This window comes from Pelodiscus sinensis, chromosome 19 (genome assembly GCF_052426305.1).
Source record: "Pelodiscus sinensis isolate ZL-2025 chromosome 19, ASM5242630v1, whole genome shotgun sequence".
NCBI lineage: Eukaryota > Metazoa > Chordata > Testudines > Trionychidae > Pelodiscus > Pelodiscus sinensis.
This window is the reverse complement of record NC_143070.1, coordinates 24,953,836-24,973,014: the sequence shown is the minus strand read 5'-3', so window position 1 is coordinate 24,973,014 and position 19,179 is coordinate 24,953,836. Positions and strand designations below refer to the sequence as shown.

Below are 19,179 nucleotides of genomic sequence, written 5' to 3'. Positions count from 1 at the left end.
GTTTCATTTTCTGCAGGAACGAGTGGGATCCATGCGCCCTGTTCCCCAGTGACAAGTGTGTGTCCTTTTCCCCCCTTTCCACAGACACAGCAGGCCAGGGGGCTATGAGCCTCCAGAGGCCTCTTCCTACTTAGCCTCCCACAAAGCCGGGGTGCAAAGCTGCTAGACCCCAGCCCTCCTGGGCCAAGCCATGGCAGAGGTAGCAGGATTCATTCCCATCTTCTCCTGTCTATACCATAGTACTGAGGGGCCGGCCCCTTTCCTGCTGCCCCAACTCTTATTCCCACAATGCACTTTGTGCAGGGGCCATTGGTCTTTGTGCCAAGGTGCGTGGCTGGCAGCCAGGACTCAGGACCCTTCCCCCAATCCTCCCTCCTACCCGCTCACACTGTCTGGCTGCCTCCAGCACAGGCTGGGCTCAGGGGCCAGGTGGGTGACCTGCCCTGCAGCTGTGATGGCATCAGGCCCTTCCAGCCCACCTGCTCAGTCTGGAGATGGAGCTCCAGTGGCCTCAGACACCCAGCAAGAGGAACAAAACTCTCTTTACTGAACCTCAGTGCATAGAAACTGAAGCACCTAAACCTTGTAACAATCAGCTGAGTCTCAGTAGGTCACACTGAGATTTGAACTCAGATTGCAGGGTTCAGAGTCCTGAGTGCTGCCCTTACACCATAGGACCTGGGGTGTGAAAGTGCAGTGGGCACCTCTGACTCTCAGCTCTCAGGCTGGCCTCTGCTCTCGGCTCCCTCCAGCTGCTTCATCTCCCAGGACTCCCTGTAAGAAATGTGTCACTTTCACCCCTGGGAGCAGCTCAGCCAGGCAAAGGGGCTGCCTGGGGCAGGACATTAGCCCTGGAGGGCAGGGATGGGTGTGGCAGTGACATCACAAGGGCCCTTTGCAGCCCCTCAGCTTATTGGCTAAAGGAGGTTGGGAGGTGGTGACCTCACAGAGAGTCCATGACAATGGCCAGGTGGGACAGGCTGCAGGGCAGGGGCCATCTCAGAGCCCCCCCCCCTCCCCATGGCTTTGCTGCAGGGAGTCTCCTTGAGAGTTGCCCTTGAGGCCTTTTTGGAGCCTTCTCCTTTCCCACGACTAACTGACCTAGATGACAGACGTCCCTGTGGAGAAGGGAAGTGCCTCCAAGAAGACTTTTGTAAACACAACAGGGGAATTAGCTCAAGTGGTAGAGTGCTTGCTTAGCATGCGAGAGGCAGTGGGATCGATGCCCACATTCTCCAACTACAGCTCAGCTCTTATCCCTTATTTTCACTGTCAGGAGCTCAGTGGCCCCCTCCCTCTTCCTACCTGCTCTCCCAAAAGAGACAGACCTGGTTCCCCTTTCTTTGCCACCAGCAATTGCCATGCTGCAAAGCAGAGAGTGGAGATATCAGGCTCTGTGGTGCAATGGAAAGCATGTTGGACTTTTAAGCTGCAACAAAATACAGGACTATGTAGCACTTTAAAGACTAACAAGATGGTTTATTAGATGATGAGCTTTCGTGGGCCAGACCCACTTCCTCAGATCAAATAGTGGAAGAAAATTGTCACAACCATATATACCAAAGGATACAATTAAAAAAACCGAACACATATGAAAAGGACAAATCAAATTTCAGAACAGAACAGGGATGCGGGGGGGAAGGTAAATGTCTGTGAGCTAATGATATTAGAGGTGATAATTGGGGAAGCTATCTTTGTAATGGGTAAGATAACTAGAGTCTTTGTTAGGACCCCGCCGTAAAGTGTTGAATTTTAGCATGAATAACAGTTCAGAGGATTCCCTTTAAAGTGCAGTTTTAAAAGGCTTTTGAAGCAGGATGCAGGTAATTAAGTCATTGAGATAATGTCCTTTCTGGTTGAAATGGCAAGAAACTGGTTTTTTTCTGTATTTTGTTTCAGCTACCCTAGACTAACATGGCTACTTTTCTATCACTATTTTAAGCTGCAGTGATTCATGTGAGCCCAGCTAGACATTCAAAGCTTATGGGTTCAAGTCCCACGAGTGTCACTTTAGCTGCTTTCTCATTTCCAGAGTGCAGTTTTTACAGAACAGGCAATCCTTAGGGTGAAACTGGGGTGGGCTTGAGTCCAGACAGTTCCCAGCAGACCCCAGTGAGGATGGAGGGAAGGGCTGGTTCTTGCGGTTGGGGCTGGGAGTTGTTCTGAAAGGCTTCAGGTGCCATTAGATCGTTTTGTCCCTCCCTGTCTCCTACCAGTGCTGAGCAACACTCAGGCTATGTCTGCCCTACACTGCTCTTCTGGGAAAAGCTACGCAAACTTCAAAACCCAATTTGTGCAGCTTTTTCTTCTGCTTTTTTTGGGGGGCCGGGAAGAGGCTTTTCCGACATTTGGCCTGTTACACTGGGCAAGTCACACAAGGGAGGCAGCAGGCAGAGCCAGCCCAATGCACCAGCCTCCCAGGGCAGGGGAGGCCAAGGCACAAGCAGCTGCCTGGCCTAATTTATCTGGCTTCCCCAGTTTGGCACCAAGGGGCATTATCAGCTGACGTTACCCCCGTCACATGAGTGTTGGGCTCATCAACAGGCTGGTCAGCAGCAGCTGCAGTTACCTGGGCACCGCAATAAGAGAAGACCCTGTGTTTCTGCCTGGCTTTGAACCAGGGACCTTTTGCATGTTAAGTAAACATGATAACCACTACACCACAGAAACACATTTCAAGGGATGGAACTTGTCTGACTGTTCTGTTTCTGGCTCTTTCTAACACCCTTTTCTGCAGGGGAGGGGGATGCTCCTTGTGAACACTCCACCTCTTGTTCTCAGGGAAGCGCCTAATTTCCTCACCAGCCCCTTGAGATTTGTAGCTCAAAGCTGGAGCTGCTGTGGAAGGAGGTGAAGCTACAGAAGCTGACAGGGGACAATCAGCGGGCGGAGGGTTATTTTTTCTCCCCCCTGGGCTGTTGTGGCTAGAACTGAGGAGAAGAAAATCCTCTTCCCTTCCCCTCAGAAGATGGAAATTGCAGTTGGTTCTCTCTTTGGTTCTAGTAAAGCTGGACCCCAGGACTAGACTTTTTCTTTCTAAAACCCTGGTGAAAACTGAGAGCCAATTGCTCACAGGCTGAGAATGTGAGTTAAGGAAGAGCACCGCCCAGCATGGGGCTCGAACCCATGACCCTGAGATTAAGAGTCTCATGCTCTACCAACTGAGCTAGCCAGGCTGTGTGTGAAAAGCTTCCTAATATCCCATCTCAGTGAAACAGGAGCCAAGTGTTCTCCACTGCCTGACTCAAGGCTCTTTCTTGCCCCTAATGTGGGGTTCTGCTCTGCGGAGAGGTTTGAACTCGAATCCCACTCCCAACACACCCACTTCTTTCCCCACAAGGAACAGCCCCATTTCCATCTCTCCAGGGACAGGAGAAGGGCTCTGGCCTGTTCTCTGCAAAATGCTCAGCCTGTTTCATTTTCTGCAGGAACAAGTGGGATCCATGCGCCCTGTTCCCCAGTGACAAGTGTGTGTCCTCTCCCCCCTTTTCACAGACACAGCAGGCCAGGGGGCTATGAGCCTCCAGAGGCCCCTTCCTACTTGGCCTCCCACAAAGCTGGGGTGAAAAGCTGCTAGACCCCATCCCTCCTGGGCCAAGCCATGGCAGAGGTAGCAGGATTCATTCCCATCTTCTCCTGCCTGTGCCCTGGTATCCCCCAGGTGTCCATGTTGTTCACTTACCTCTGGGCTTTGGGCACCTGCCCCCATCAAACCTAGTTTAAAGCCTCCTCACTAGGTTAGCCAGTCTGCACCCAAATACTCTTCCCTTCCTCCACAGGTGAACCCCGTCCCTGCTGAGCAGCCCTTCCTGCAACAGCATCCCATGGGCAAGGAAGCCAAAGGCCCCTGCCCACTGAGCTGTAGCTTTCTGTGCCCTGGGGGCCAGACACCGCCTGGGCTCGATGGCTGGAGGGAAGTGGGGAATGGCTGCACTTTGGGAGTTAAAAGTGTTGACTGGAAACATAAAGAGCCATTTTAAAGACACTTTAGAGGAGGGCACCATGGCTTAGCTGGCTAAAGCACCTGCCTCATAAACAGGAGATCCTGGGTTCAACTCCCAGTGGTGCCTTGTTGTAACCTTTGCTCACATTTACTTATGACCTTCTGGGACACAGAAGAGGCCTCCCCTGGCCACCCATGGAACTGTTGGTTCAGGAAAAGGCTGATTTGAGAGGGGGATTGGGAAGAAGGAAATCACAAGCCTGGAGCCCCTGCAGAAGCTGCTGGCACTGGCAAGGCAGGGCTCTGACTGCAATTGCTGGGACAGGAGAGCCAGCAACACATGCCCTTGTGATTCCCTCAGGGGGTCAGGGCCTAGAGAGCCTGAGGGTGTAACCTCTGCAGCTCCTGCAGCCATAGAGAGTCAGGGTCTGTGGGCATCAGGTGCTTCTCACCTGTTGTTCCTTCTTCCAAACACCCATCCCCGATCAGCCTTTTCCTGAACCAGCAGTTCCATGGGTGGCCAGGAGAGACCTCTTCTGTGTCCCAGAAGGGCATCAGTAAATGTGAACAAAGGCTACAATAAGTCACCCCTGTTTATGAGGCAGCTGATTTAGCCAGCTAAGCCATGGTGCCCTCCTTGAAAGGGGCTTTGAAACTGTTCTACTTTATGGAGCCAGACACCCCCCTCCCATTCCAAAGTGCAGCCGTTCCCCATTCCCCTCCAGCTCTTGCCATGACTCAAGGCCTGCGCAGCCCAAGACATTTGATCCAAAACAGAACTGGATAATTTAATGCAGGGAAGGTCAATCAATGGCATTTAACCAGGATGCACAGGGCAGGTGTCCCTAGCTGGTGTATTCTAGAAGCTGGGAATGGGCAACAGGAGGGATCACTTAACAATTGTCTGTCCTGAGGATTCCCACTGGGCAATGAACTTGGCTGCTGTTGTGACACAGGATCCTGGGTTAGTTGGGCAACTGGCATGGCCCAGTCTGGCTGTTCTGATGTTCTGTTTGGTTTCTGTTCTTGTCCCCTCTGGACAATGAAAAATGGACCCGTGTCCTGAAGGGGACAGAAAGTGGCCTGTGAAAGGCAAGGGTAGCTAAGGAGAGACCACTGTTCATGTGTCCCTGATGGTCTAGTGGTTAGGATTCAGCACTTTCACTGCTGAGTCCTGGGTTCAATTCCCAGTCAGGGAAACCAGCCTCATCTGTATTAATGAAATCTGCCATGTCTTTGCCCTTTTCCATCACAGGGAGGGCCAGTGGGCTGAGGGAAGGGAGGGGCTGGGGTGCCAGAGGCAGGCTGTGACTGCTCCCAGCAGCCAAGCACATTTCTCAGGCAGCCCCTTCCCTGTGCAGGGGGTACAGGTCACACGCCGGGGTGAATAAGAGCTTGTGGGGACTGGCCAGGGCTTCAAGCAGGCAGCTCCCATTGGCCACAAACAAGCTGGGAGCAGGGACCAGGCATGAAGCCTTTTCCTCTACAGCTGGGAGACACAAAGGGCCCAGCAGCCCCTTCTCTCAGCTGTGCGTGGGGGCAGGGCGAGCAGGGAATCTGCCTGAGGCTTCTTGCTGCCATGTTGGGTGGCTTCATGGGCTGGATCCAGCCCGCTGGCCTGTATTGCTCAGGCCTGGCTTAGAGGGAACCTTGGCTCTGGGCTGTGGGGGAGGGGCGCTGTGGAAAGGCCAGTCTGGCCTTCCTGGGCAGGGCATGACGACATGCGGCAAAACATCCTGGACAGAGAATTACAGGCCAGACAGGCCTCTTATCACAGCCAAAGTAGCTCAGTTGGGCGAGCATTAGACTGAAGATCTAAAGGTCCCTGGTTTAACCCCAGGCTTTGGTATGCTCCAATAGGGGCTAATTGCTTCAAGTTGATGGTTTTGCTTAGAGCTGTTCTCACAACCTGCACTGCAGGAAAAAAGGGGAGATGAGCTGCATCCTGGGGCTCTTCCTGCTTTCTCTTGGCCCTGGGTCTCTATCCTGCCACAGGGCAGGTACAAGGGCTACAGTTGGGGGCAATCAGGTGACACCACAAAAAACACTCCTTGTTGGCAGTGCTGGAACATGGCACCACATGAGCATGTTGCTAACACCCATGTCTCCCCCCCTCAGGGCCACTAGAGATGTCCTTGCACCCTGGAGTTGTCTGTCTGGGCCATGCACTCACACACACTGGCCCCTCCCTTTCTAGGACAGGGCTCCTGTTGTTCCTTGCTTTCCTCAACCTGGGAGTTGGGCTTATTCCCAAGCAGCAGGAGCTGTGTTTACTTGGGGAGACACAAATAGGAGCAGAACCCCCTTTCCCACTTTCTGCTTGGCTTTGAACCAGGAGCCTTTTGCACATTAAGCAAACACGATACCCACCACCCCACAGAAACATGCTTGTCAGTTTTTTTCTGTACATAAACTTGGACAAATATTCTGTTACTAATTCTTTGCCCAAGGCAGAGCAAGAGCAGGGAACAAGACGCCCCCCCCCCCAATACTTCTCTAGACCCTTTGCTCCCAACACGGGGGGGGGGGGCTGTGTGCCTCGGGAGGAGTGACCCACATCATATCCCCAACATTTCTGCCCTTCATGGATGGACCTTTGGGGGCAGGCCCAGACGCTCCATCCTCTAACTCAACTCCTATCACACACTGGAGCAGGGCAGCCCCCAGGGGTAGGGCTGAGCTATGGGGTGCTGGGCAAGGGGCAGAGGCTGCAGGAGCTGAGCGTTTCCCTAGAGTCCAGGGACCCATAAGGAGGCACCATGCTCTGTGCCTCTCTCGGAAGGTGCAGAAAGGGATTGACTGGGGACAGGGAGAGTGGCCCAGGGGTTGTGCAGCTTGTTGCCCTGGTTAGGGCGTGGCCAAAACACAGGCCTCGCTGTGAGCAGGATTTGAACCTGCGCAGGGAAACCCTATTGGATTTCTAGTCCAACGCCTTAACCACTCGGCCATCACAGCTGTAAAGTCAGCAATGCTCCAGGATCAGGGACAATGGTAAATAATCCCAGTGCCCAGGCCTGACCTCACCCGCCCCACAGAATTCACACAGCAAAAATGGCTCCAGAACAGGGCAAGCTTGGGGGCTCATTGCTGGGCCCTGGGTTGAAGCATTAAACTAGCCCCCTCCTGCGGGGCCTGTGAGTGTTGCTGTCCCTGCTGTACAGACAGGGCCATGGAGACAAGGAGAGATTCACTGAATGGGCCAAGGTCACCCAGCTAGTTAGAGCCCAGCTCTGCCCCCAGCGTCCTGCCCCACCCACCAACGTGCTGACTCCCTGGCTGCCAGGGGCTGTTTGCATTGGCCTCTTTTGTTTTCTTTTCTGCTGGGAGACATTGGGACAGTTGGCCAGGGCGTCCCGCAGTTGCCATCTCTCTCTGTGCAGGTGCTGTCCAGAGCCCCGACTAGCAAACGCTGACACTGCTGTTAGATCCAGACCAGAGGGGAGTGTTTAAGGGTTATTTCGGAAGAAGGGTTTTCTCCCCAAATAACTGCATCTAAATGGTGTTTTTTATTTCATAATAAAGTATTTTGAAACAGCACCCGGACACGATTATGCAAATAGAGCGCGGGATATTTAAATCCCGGTTTCATTTACAATTTTGAATGTCTCCATTTGCATCCCTCTCCTGAAGGAGACTGCAAGTGTCGACATGTCCTGGGTGTTGCAACCTCCCAGCACTCACCTGATGTTCCCTCCCCGCTGTGTGAAGATGTTTGGGAGTCCTCCTGCGTCCCCTGGAGCTGCAGGTCATCAGCATTGTCATCCTGAAGCTGCAGCCGCTGCTTCCCAGGTGTCTCCATCCCAGACTCCACAACTCTCCCTGGAGACAGGGGCTCCCCACACCCCGGGATTCGGTCCAGTTCCTCACAGTATGCCCAGTGCTGCGGTGCTTCCCCAGAGCGGGACCTGCCCTCACGGGCCCTCGCATACCCCTCCCGCAATTCGTTGACCTTGGGTCTGACTTGGTCTAGGATGCAGGAGGGGGGAGGTGGCCTCTCTCTGCAAGGCCATCAGCCATTTGGCCATATGTTAGATAATTTCATGGAGGTTAGGTCCATAAAAGGCTATTAGCCAGGGGGTAGGAATGGTGTCCCAGGCCTCTGTTTGTCAGAGGCTGGAGACGGATGGCAGGAGACAAATTGCTTGATCGTTGTCTTCGGTCCACCCCCTCCGGGGCACCTGGCACTGGCCACTGTTGGCAGACAGGACACTGGGCTGGATGGACCTTTGGTCTGACCCAGTACGGCCGTTCTGATGTTTTTGTGTTTATAAATGTCACATTCCTCCTCCTGGACTGCCGGGCCTGCAGAGACTCCCCCTCGGATCACAGCTCCAAGAGGGTCTTTATCTCTGGCCCAGACACTGACAGTGCCCAGTGTTTCTGTCCCTTGCTTGGTCCTGTGACCAGGGCCAGATTAAGGCCTGGGCTAGCCGGGCAGCTGCCCTTTATAGCTGCCATCAGGCGCCGCATGCCCGGCTCTTGGATTGCGGGCTGCAGTAGCTCCCAGCAGCCACCCTGCGGCAGCTGCCCGGGCGGGGGCCACATGAACCCCTGCAGCGCTGGCCAGCAGCGCCCTCCCCCCAATGGCTGCGGGACCCTGCATGGCCAAGCTCAGCCTGCTTCAGGTGCCCTAAGGCTGCCCACCAGCAGCGGTAGCCGGGCTGGGCCAGGCACGTGCATCCTGCCACCGCCAGCTACATGCATGCGCCCTCCTCCAACCCGGGGCGCAATTGAACTGTCAGCCCGGGGCACCGGAATGGCTCAGTCTGGCCCTGCCTGTGATGTGTCCCTGAAGGGGTCTCTGGGGGCTTGTGCCTGTGACATGGCTCTCCGGAAGGCAGAAGTGCTCGATCTTAGGCAAAGGACCCAGAAACAACACTTTACGGCAAAAAACACAAGGACGGCTCTTAGTCCTCATCCCTGGGCCACACAGAGTATCCAGAAGTCACTTCCCCACCTCTCCCTTGGCTGCTCTAGAGCTTAGCCCAAAGTCCGATAAACTCTACTCTCCCACCCAACAACCACTGAGACCCAGGGCAAAGAGGCAGCTGGAATCTCTTGCTGCCAGCACCTTGCCTCCCAGCTTCTTCCCTGTCAGCAGCAGCCGCAGCCCCTTTCGGTCACTGGGTCAGCCAAGGAAGAGAGGCAGGAATGGGGCCAAGTAGGGAGTCAGGCTGAGGGGGGCAGGCAAAACTCATCTTGCCTTGCAGGGCCAGTGACAACAGCTTCTCTTTTGTGCGCTGCTGAGGAGAAAAACGCTCTGAGCAGGACCAGAAAGACCAATTTAAAAGAGAATTTAGACGGGGGCACCAAGGGGACAAGAGTCAGAGCCTGGCAGCTTCTGGGACACAGGAGAGGCCTTCCCTGGCCACCCATGGAACTGCTGGTTCAGGAAAAGGCTGATTGGGGAGGAGTGTTGGGTAGAAGGAAACCACAAGCCTGGAGCAGGTGCAGAGGCTGCTGTGACTGGCACTGGCAAGGCAGGGCTCTGACTGCAATTGCTGGGACAGGAGAGCCAGCACCACATGCCCTTGTGATTCCCTGGGGGTGTCCGTGCTCAGAGAGCCTGAGGGTGCAACCTCTACAGCTCCTGCAGCCTTGGAGAGTGAGAGTCTGTGGGCATCAGGTGCTTCTCGCTTGTGGTTTCCTTCTTCCCAACACTCCTCCCCAATCAGCCTTTTCCTGAACCCGCAGTTCCATGGGTGGCCAGAGGAGGCCTCTTCTGTGCCCCAGAAGGACATAGGAAAATGCAAGCACAGGCTGCAATAAGACACCACCAGGCATAAAACCCAGGATCTTTTGTTTACAAAACAAGGACTTTGGCCAGCTGAGCCATGGTGGCCTTCTCAGGCTCCTGGGTGAAACTGCTTTATGGTGCCAGACAACACCTTTGACTCCCAAAGTGCAGCAATTTCCTTCCAGCCCTGGCAGTGTCTGTGGCTGAGTTGCACAAAGGAAGATACAAGATCCCTGGGGGGGTCTTTGCCGGATGAACGTGCCTGAGGAAAGACGCTGGAAGCGCAACAGACGCACAAAAGGGGACGAGGGACAGTTTGAGTCACACACACGGCAGGTGGCGCAGCTCAGCCAGGGACCTTATCCACTCACAGAGCTTCACAGCTTCTCCACCCCCCAAACCCCACCAGGCAAACTGCCCCATGGGCCTCGCCCGCACCATGCTTAGGGCCTGGGGATTGTCTGTCAGACAAAATAACTAGCTCCCCCGACCCTGGAGTCCATTAGGCCCATGCAGCACACAAAAAAAGTTACCAGGGAAAGAAATTCACCCTTCTAAATGGCCCTTCTTCAACTTTTAGCTCCTGATTAAGCCCCTTGAAGAAGCCAGATACACAGGAAGGGCTGATCACACCCCTCTGAAAATCAGTTTTCCATGGGTATCTGTAGCTGGCTCCGAGTCATGGGCCTTGACGTCTCGTCTCCCTCCCAAAACCAGGGAAGTGTCTCCCACGGCTACAGCCTCCTGAGGCTCTATGGCCCTGTCTGTACAGCAGGACAGCAACACTCACAGGCCCCAATATGTCCCCCTGAGCAGCCTCTGATGTTCCCTGCTTGAACCCCAGAACCAGCCCTGAGTGACAGGGGCAGGGGGAGCAGCTCACACACGCCAAGGGGCTGGCCAGGGGCAGGACATGAGCCCTGGGAGGCAGCAGTGACATCACAAGGGCCTTGTGCAGCACCTCAGCTCATTGGCCGGGAGGCAGTGACCTCACAGAGCAACCTTGGCAACAGCCAGGTGGGACAGGCTGCAGGGCTGGGGCATCTCAGAGACCCCCATGGCCTGGCTGCCTGGAATCTCCTTTGTGAGGTTTCCCCTGAGCCTCAGTCCTGGCTGAAGCCTGGCTACAAAGAGAAGAGGCCAATGCAAACAGCCCCATTGCAAAGCGGAGTCAGTACGTGGGTGGGTGAAGCAGCGAGCTGGGGACAGAGTTCAGCTTTAACTCACTAGGTGTGCGACCCATAGTTCAAAATAATCAATGTGCCTATTTTGAAATAGCTTATTTTGTAATTTGGGGCTGGCTACACAGCACTTACTTCGAAATAAATCACAAGTGGCCCTTTCCGAAAGAAGCCTTGGGCATCTGCAGGAACCTTGTGGGCTCTGGGACAATGTGCATGGGGCAGGAGAGCTTTCTTTTTATCCTAGCAGGGGAATTAGCTCAAGTGGTAGAGCGCTCGCTTAGCATGTGAGAGGCAGTGGGATCGATACCCACATTCTCCAAATGCAGCTCTGTTCTTATCCCTTACTTTAACTGTCAGGGGCTCAGTGGCCCCCTCCCTCTTCCTGCCTGCTCTCCCAAAAGAGGCAGACCTGGCTCCCCTTTCTTTCCCTCCAACAATTGCCATGCTGCAAAGCAGAGAGTGGAGATTTCAGACCTAGCTAACAGGCTCTGTGGTGCAATGGAAAGCATGTTGGACTTCTAAGCTGTGGTGGTTAACCTGAGCCCAGCAAGACATTCAAAGGTTGTGGGTTCAAGTCCCACCAGAGTCACTTTAGCTGCTTTCTCATTTCCAGGGCACCTTTTACAGACCAGGCAGACCCCAGTTCCCAGCAGACTCCAGTGAGGGTGGAGGGAAGGGCTGGTTCTTGGGGCTGGGCTGAGGGTGGTTCTGAAAGGCTGCAGGTGCCGTTAGACCATTTTGTCCCTCCCTGTCTCCTACCAGTGCTGAGCAACACTCAGGCTGTGTCTACACTGCATGGCTCTTCTGGAAAAAGCTACACAAATTTCAAAACCCAATTTGTGCAGCTTTTTCTTCTGCTTTTTTTTGGAAGAAGCTTTTTTGACATTTGGCCTGTGGACACTGGGCAAGTCACACAAGGGAGGCAGGAGGCAGAGCCAGCCCAATACACCAGCCTCCCAGGGCAGGGGAGGCCAAGCCACAAGCCTCCTGCAGCTGCCTGGCCTGATTCATCTCCCTTCCCCAGGCTGGCAGCAAGGGGCATTTTCAGCTGATGTCACTCCCCTGTCACGTGGGTGTTGGGCTCATGAACAGGCTAGTAAGCAGCAGCTGCACTTACCTGGGCACCCAGGGAAGCAGCAATAAGAGCAGAGCCTGTCTTTCAACCAGGGACCTTTTGCATGTTAGGCAACAGCAAGAATCACTACACCACAGAAACACACTTTGGCTTTGGTGGAACTTGTCTGACTGTTCTGTTACTCAGTCCTTCCAACACCCTGCTCTGCAGGGGAGGGGAATGCACCTTGTGAACACTCCGCCTCTTGTTCTCAGGGAAGCCACTAATCCGAGCTGCCAGCTCCTCATTTCCTCACCAACCCCTTGAGATTTGGAGCTCAAAGCTGGAGCTGCTGTGGCAGGAGGTGAAGCTACAGAAGCTGACAGGGGAAAATCAGCAGGCCAAAGGTTATTTTTTCTCCTCCCTGGGCTGATGTGGAGAAGAAAATCCTCTTCCCTTCTCCTCAGAAGATGGAACTTGCAGCTTGTTTTCTGTCTGGTTCTACTAAAGCTGGACCCCAGGACTAGACTTTTTCTTTCTAAAACCCTGGTGAAAGCTGAGAGTGAATTGCTTGTAGGCTGAGAATGTGAGTTAAAGAAGGGCATTGCCCAGCATAGGACTTGAACCCATAACCCTGAAATTAAGAGTCTTATGCTCTACCAACTGAGCTAACCAGGCTAGTGCAATAGCTTTCCTAATATGCCATCATAGGGTAGCAGGAACCGCGAGTTCTCAAGTGCCTGACTCAAGGCTCTTTCTTGCCCCAATGGGGGGCTCTGGTCTGTGGGGAGGTTTGAGCACAAATCCTCCTCCTGACACACCCACTTCTTTCCCCACAAGGAACGGCTCCATTTCCAACTCTCCAGCGACAGGAGAAGGGGACGGTTTCAGGGGACGGTTTCTTTTACCGCTGCAGCATGGGGAGATGGAGGGAATTCAAACTCCTTTGCAAGCTTTGTTCTTCTGGCACCAAGTGTGACAGGAGGGTGACATGCTATGCTGACCGCCAGCTACCGTGACCAAACCTCTGAGAAGCAAAATGTATTTTGTTAAAAGGAATAATGTGAAGTGTGTATGCAACTGACTGAACGTGACCTTGCGTTGTGTGTGAGGGTGTGTCTAGACTACTGAGTTTTGTCGACAAAAGTGGACTTTTGTCGACAAAACTATACCAGCGTCTACACTACCGCTGAGTTCTGTCGACAGAACTCAGCAGTTTTGTCGACGCTGGTATACCTCATTTTACGAGGCATAACACCTTCTGTCAACAGAGTTCTGTCGACAGAAGATGTTATTGCATGTAGGGTTGCGTCTAGACTACAGGGTTCTGTCGACAAAGCAGCTTGCTTTGTTGACAGAACTCAATGTGTCTGGACGCTCTTTGTCGACAGAAGTTTTGTCGACAGATACTGTCGACAAAACTTCTGTCGACAAAACCCGGTAGTCTAGACGTACCCTGGGAGATAGTGAACCTACAAAAACCAGCCTGATCTAGCTTTTCTGCTGCAAGGATGAGACTAACACCCATGTAACTAAGTTTATCTCTGCATATTGAGATAAAAGTAGCGTTAAGCATTAAGCCAATTGTAACGCTGTCACTAGCTTATGTGATGTCTATTCTATTTTGTGGGCAACCACGAATGTATATAAGGTTACCATGGACATTTGATTTTGGAAGTCTTTCTTTTGAAACTTCCCACAGCTCTTAATAAAAGTGTTTTTCTCCTTCCAACCCTGAGTCTGGATTTCCGTGACACCTCAAACCAGCTGGACTAGCCAGCCCACGTCATAGTGAGTCACTAGTGGCACTGTCAGAGAAGAGCCATTGGCAGCTCCAGTCACCCTGGCAAATGCTGGAGGTGCTTTTCTGAAAGGGCCATTTGTGAGCTTAGTCTTGGCAGGCCGGCTAGCTCAGTTGGTTAGAGCGTGGTACTAATAACACCAAGGTCATGGGTTCAAGCCCCATGCTGGCCACTGAGATGTTTGCTGTGGTGATTGTCCTCCCCCACCCTTTAGCTGCCTGCTACGGACAGGGAAGCAGAGACACACAAGAGGCTGAGACCTTTGCAGGAAGCAGAGCAGAGAGCTCATAGGAGGAGGCTCCAGCCTGCACAGCCCCAGTGGCTAAAAGGGCCTTGGCCTGGCCTGCTTTCCCTAATGGCAGGGAAAACCCTTCTCTTCCCTCCATTGCCCCAATGGGGTGACGTGATTCCCAAATTCCTGCTGCTGCAGTGGCTGGCCCAAGGCTCCCTGCAGGGGGCAGGTTCCTCCAGCCCAAGCCACAGAGGGAGGCTCCATATGTCCAGGAGGCCTGGGGCATGTGCCCGGCCCACGACACTGCTGCCAACCACGTGGTCACCTGCGTCAGCAGCCCTGTGTGGCTGTGTTCTTGTGCAAGAAGCCACCAGTGCAGACAGAGCCTTCGTGTGCAGAGCTGTTCCGCCGCTTATTTTCAGGAATCCTCGTGCCAGTTGGCAGAAAAATCCAGTTCTGACCAGTCTCTGAGTGGCCGGTGTCTGAGGGGATCCAACATGGATCCCTAGGTCACAGGCTCCATTTAGTGGCCCCAATTACTGACCTAAACACCATCATAACACGACGGCTATGTCTACACTGCAGCCTTCTTGTGTAAGAACTGTTTTGCGTAAGCGTTCTTGTGCAAAAGGTCTTCCACAAGAACACGTCCACACTGCCAAGTGCTTTGCACAAGAGATGTGCTTGTGTGCAAGAGCGTCCATGGCAGTGTGGTTGCTCTCTTGCACAAGAAATCTCTGATGGGCATTTTAGCCATACGGGTTTGTTGCACAAGAAGTTCATGTTGCTGGTCTACACTGCCCTCTTGTGGAAGAGCTCTTGTGCAAGAGGGCTTATTCCTCGTGGGGAGAAGAATAACTCTTCTGGAAGAAGCCCTGTTTTCCAATGCTGTAGTGCAAATTTACTTATGCAAGAACACTCGTGCTGTGCTCTGCACGTTTTTGTGCAAGAACATTGAGCAAAAACCCTGCCACGTAGATGTAGCCTACAGGTTTGTATTCATTCAAAGAGTTCACATACAAAGGAAATGCCTCTATTAAATAGACACTCTTGCAGGGGGCACTTGGATTTGAACCAAGGACCATGTGATCTGCAGTCAAACACTCTGCCACTGAGCTACACCCCCATACGAGAAAAAAAGGCTGCAGCCAGTATTGAGAAGTGGGAGGGGAACAGGAGGCTTTTGTAGAACACACATCTCAGGTGGGACGGACCCTCACTGACCCCAGATTGTGACTGGTCCTAACATGGAGTTTGTCCAGAAAGCATCAGAACTGGGGCAGGACAGAGGTTCTGTCCACACAGAAAAGTTATTTTGAAACAATGGCCGTTATTCCAAAATAACAAGGCAAGAGTCTAGACAGCAATTCCGTTATTTTGAAGTAACTCTGAAATAACGGACGGCTAATTCCAACTTCTGTAGACCTCACTGTATGCAGAAAAATGCCTATTCTGAAATAGCTATTTCAAAATGAGGCGCGTGTACATGCTCCACTTCTGCTATTTCAAAATATCCCCTCCCCAGGGCCATTCTAAGTTATTCCTCCTGGGGCTCTAAATCAAGGTAGCACGTCTACATTAGGGAAGCCTCTTCAGACTCATTTTGAGGTTTCCCTGCAGTGTAGACGTGCTATTTTGAAATAACTGTTCCAGAATATCTTATTCCAAAATAAACATGCCGTGTAGACGTAGCCAGAGAGTCCTGAGAGATGAAGCAGCTGGAGGGAAGCCAGGAGAGCAGAGGCCAGTCTGAGAGGTGAGTGTCCCAGGTGTCTACCCCAGGCCTTCTGTCTAGGTCCCAGGTGTAAGGGGCAGCACTAATGACTCTGAATCCTCCAATCTGAGTTTAAATCTCAGTGGGACGGGCTGGGGTGGTTGCTGGGAGGTCCTTGTGCTCCAGGCTTTTTGTCTTCCTTGTCCTGAGGTTCACTAAGGTGGTTTTGTTTGTCTGAGGCCCATTAGAGCTTTGTGAGCAGACTTGTGGTCAGGTGCCTGAGGCCATCACAGCGTCAGGGCGGGTCGCCCATCTGACCCCTGAGCTCAGCCCATGCTGGAGGCAGCCAGAGAGTGTGAGCAGAACGGGGGGGCAGGGGAGTTGTATACTTTGGGAAGGGTCCTGGCTCCCAGCCACATGCCTTGCAACAAAGACCAACGGTCTCTGCACAAAGTGCATTGTGGGAATAAGAGTTGGGGCAGCAGGAAAGGGGCCGGCCCCTCAGCACCAGCGAGCAGGTGGGAGAAGATGGGAGTGAATCCTGCTACCTCTCACATGCAAAGGGAGCACTAACCCACATGCAACTCATCTCTCGTGCTCTGGCCCCCAGCAGCTTTGTGCCCCACTAGGGTGGGTTATTTCAGAGACCAGAGAGGAAGAGGGAGGGGTCTCTGGATGTGGGGAGTCCCCCTGGCTCTGCCTGTGAAAAGAAAGAACAAGGGCTCAGCAGAAACTTCAATTCCATTTTGTGTGTCTTGACTTTTTCAATCTAAGGACTTTGAAGAAGCACTTCAAATGTCTGCTCCAGTGGCGCAATGGGTCAGCGCACAGTACTTATAAGGCAGTACTTGTAGGAGACATGCTGAGGTTGTGAGTTCAAACATCACCTAGAGCACTCACTTTGAGTCCCTGCTGGGTTGTCTTCTTGCAGTGGTTCCCAAACTCTTCTGCATCACTCACTCCCCCCTGCTTTTTGATTTGTGAAAACCCTCATCCCCCCCCCCCCTGGAATTTCTTCAAACCCTCTCTCCTCCCCACTCCTCCCGACCCCCCAGGCTGTCCCCAGAGCCCAGGAGTCTGGTCAGCAAGTGAGACTGGCTCATCAGTCCAAGCTGCTCTGTCCCGGCTGCCATTCCTGCCTGTCCCTGTCCCGTGCCAGTGCTGCATGCAGATCAGTGGGGCAGGACAGGGGGTGTCAGTGGGGCCCTGCGGGCTGCTCAAGGGCTGAGCCTGTCGCCCAGGCCTGGTGCAGGGATGGAACATGGGGCACATTTCCCCCTGTGAGCCCATGTGCAGGGGCAGGAGGGAGACATACAGGCCCTGCTGAGGTTTTGTGCTGGGGCTGGAGGCTTGAGCCAGAGCTGTCAGCCTCTGCTGGACTTGTGGACTTGTTCCTCCCCTCTCCTGCCTTGCTGCCTCCTTTGGCCAGCAGTGCTCAGGGGGCAGCCAGGACCAAGGGCAGAGGAGGACAAGGCACAAGCTCCTCAGAGGGGCCTGAGGCCTCTGGCAAGGGGCTTTCTGGGGTGCTGAGAGGCCAGAGGCCAGGCCCAGGCAGGAGAAGGGGCAGCAGCAAGACACTGCCTTTCTGCCTGGTTTCACTCAAGGGTCCTTCTGCAGGTGAAGTGAAGCACCCCTTAGAGCCCCCTGTGTTCTCCTGCCCCAACACTCACCCAAGGGCCAAGGCCTTTAGGTTGCCTTTTTTTTTTTTTTTTTTTTTTTTTAAATAACTGTGATTGCCTATCTCCTAGAACTGGAAGGGACTGCCTTCTCAGCAGGACCAAGTACCACCCCTGATAAATTTCTTGCCTGTGCAAGGATTGAACTCACAACCCTGGGTTTAACAGGCCAATGCTCAAACCACTGAGCTATCCCCCCAAACATCTCTGCAGTCAGCTTGGGGTTTGAACCCATGACCTTGGTATTATTAGCACAAGGTTCTAACCAACTGAGCTAGCTAGACGGCTTAGTCAACTGCAGCTGAAAGGAGAGATTCTTCTTCCTCCCCCTGGCTGCAGGCCCGGCCTTAGGACCAGGCGGCTGCCTTGGGTCTGTCCCTTTGAGGCCTGGGGCTACAATTGCCAAAAAGGTTTTGGGTTCCAGCTGCCAATCTAACGTCTTAGGCTGCGCAGACCTCAAGACACGGCAGGAGCTGGAGGGGAACGGTGAACAGCTGCACTTTGGAATGGGAACATGTTCTCTGGAACCATAAAGTAGAACAGTTTGAGGGCTGTTTTGAAGGAGGGCACCATGGCTTAGTTGGCTAAAGCAGCTGCCTTGTAAGCAGAAGATCCTGGGCTCAACTCCCAGTGGTGCTTTGTGGTGAGGCCAATGTGTCTCTTCTTTCCACCATATCCCAACACATATCTGGAGTTGGTTTTACCGTTTGCTGGTGTCCTAACAGTGGAAGTAGGATGGCAGCAAAGAGCAGGAGCAGTGTGTACTGGTGCAGATGCCCTCTGGGTTTGATTTAGAGAGTCTTATCTAGACTTGCAAAATCAAACTCTGGGAGATGGATTGCAGCAGAAATCTCCACCTGAGTGAAGACATGGCGCAATTAGAATTAATAGTGCAATTAGTTAGATGCTGACCACAGCCAATCTGAGCCATTCTAGTGCTCCGGGAATGTGGCACTGCCCCCCGGCTCATGGTGCATGTGCGGCTCCACCCTGGGTGTACAGTGCATATACAGCCCCTCCCGCTCCATGCGTGGAGCTTGTGGTAGCAGGATGCTCTTGTGCTGCCCAGCCTGGCCCTGCCACCACCACTGCTGGTGTGCAACCCAGGGTCCCCTGGGGCAGGCCATGCAGAGCCCCACAGCTGCATTGGGAAGGGCACTGCTGACAGGTGCTGTGGAGGTTAATGCAGCTTCAGTCCCAGGGCAGCTGCTGTAGTCTGCCAGGAGGAAGGCTCGCAGTGCCTTCTGGCAGCAGCCCCACTAGCTCACCCCTTAATCCAGTCCTGATGCCAACAGTAACAGCCCCACTGCTGGTAACTCACAGAGGCCCTTGCTGCCTGAGGAAGAGGTGTGGGCAAAACACAGACCTCGCTGTGAGCAGGATTTGAACCTGCGCAGGGAAACCCTATTGGATTTCAAGTCCAACGCCTTAACCACTCGGCCACCACAGCTCTGGGCACAGTAAAGCCAGGGAAACTGGTAAATAATCCCAGTGCACAGCCCTAATGTCACCTGCCACAGAGTTCACACAGCAAACCATTGCAACAGCTGTGCAGAGGAGTCCCGGCTGTTCTGCTCTTAGGCTGCCTTGGAGGTGAGTCCTGCTTCAAGGTCTTCTCTCCTCCTTCTTGGTCTTCCTTTGCCTTTTCCTTCCTCTTCTCTTCTCCCCTTTTCTTCTTCTTTCTGGTCTCCTTCTTGGACCCCAGTTTATAAAGAGAAATTCAAGTACCAGTTAGTTCTACCATAACCAATTATTTTAGTATAATTTCACTATCCAGTTGGCTAAGATGGAGCGCTTCCAGCCTCTCAGAGAGCCATGTCACAGGCACAAGCCCCCG

At 53.4% G+C, this 19,179-nt stretch overlaps 9 non-coding genes across 9 annotated transcripts; 5 read left to right on the top strand and 4 right to left on the bottom strand.

Annotated features, from left to right (window-relative positions):
- Nucleotides 1-3,103: 3,103 nt before the first annotated feature.
- On the bottom strand, nucleotides 3,104-3,176 carry TRNAK-CUU (transfer RNA lysine (anticodon CUU)). Its single transcript has one exon. It is a non-coding gene; the product is annotated as a tRNA-Lys (tRNA).
- An 820-nt stretch (nucleotides 3,177-3,996) lies between these two features.
- Nucleotides 3,997-4,070, top strand: TRNAM-CAU (transfer RNA methionine (anticodon CAU)). The gene has a single exon. It is a non-coding gene; the product is annotated as a tRNA-Met (tRNA).
- A 1,000-nt stretch (nucleotides 4,071-5,070) lies between these two features.
- On the top strand, nucleotides 5,071-5,142 carry TRNAE-UUC (transfer RNA glutamic acid (anticodon UUC)). The gene has a single exon. It is a non-coding gene; the product is annotated as a tRNA-Glu (tRNA).
- A 1,674-nt stretch (nucleotides 5,143-6,816) lies between these two features.
- TRNAS-AGA (transfer RNA serine (anticodon AGA)) lies at nucleotides 6,817-6,898 on the bottom strand. Its single transcript has one exon. It is a non-coding gene; the product is annotated as a tRNA-Ser (tRNA).
- A 4,212-nt stretch (nucleotides 6,899-11,110) lies between these two features.
- On the top strand, nucleotides 11,111-11,183 carry TRNAA-AGC (transfer RNA alanine (anticodon AGC)). Its single transcript has one exon. It is a non-coding gene; the product is annotated as a tRNA-Ala (tRNA).
- Nucleotides 11,184-11,348: 165 nt separating this feature from the next.
- On the top strand, nucleotides 11,349-11,453 carry TRNAR-UCU (transfer RNA arginine (anticodon UCU)). Its single transcript has 2 exons — nucleotides 11,349-11,385; nucleotides 11,418-11,453. It is a non-coding gene; the product is annotated as a tRNA-Arg (tRNA).
- Nucleotides 11,454-13,818: 2,365 nt separating this feature from the next.
- Nucleotides 13,819-13,892, top strand: TRNAI-AAU (transfer RNA isoleucine (anticodon AAU)). Its single transcript has one exon. It is a non-coding gene; the product is annotated as a tRNA-Ile (tRNA).
- A 1,114-nt stretch (nucleotides 13,893-15,006) lies between these two features.
- Nucleotides 15,007-15,078, bottom strand: TRNAC-GCA (transfer RNA cysteine (anticodon GCA)). Its single transcript has one exon. It is a non-coding gene; the product is annotated as a tRNA-Cys (tRNA).
- Nucleotides 15,079-18,710: 3,632 nt separating this feature from the next.
- TRNAS-UGA (transfer RNA serine (anticodon UGA)) lies at nucleotides 18,711-18,792 on the bottom strand. The gene has a single exon. It is a non-coding gene; the product is annotated as a tRNA-Ser (tRNA).
- Between the last annotated feature and the right edge of the window lie 387 nt (nucleotides 18,793-19,179).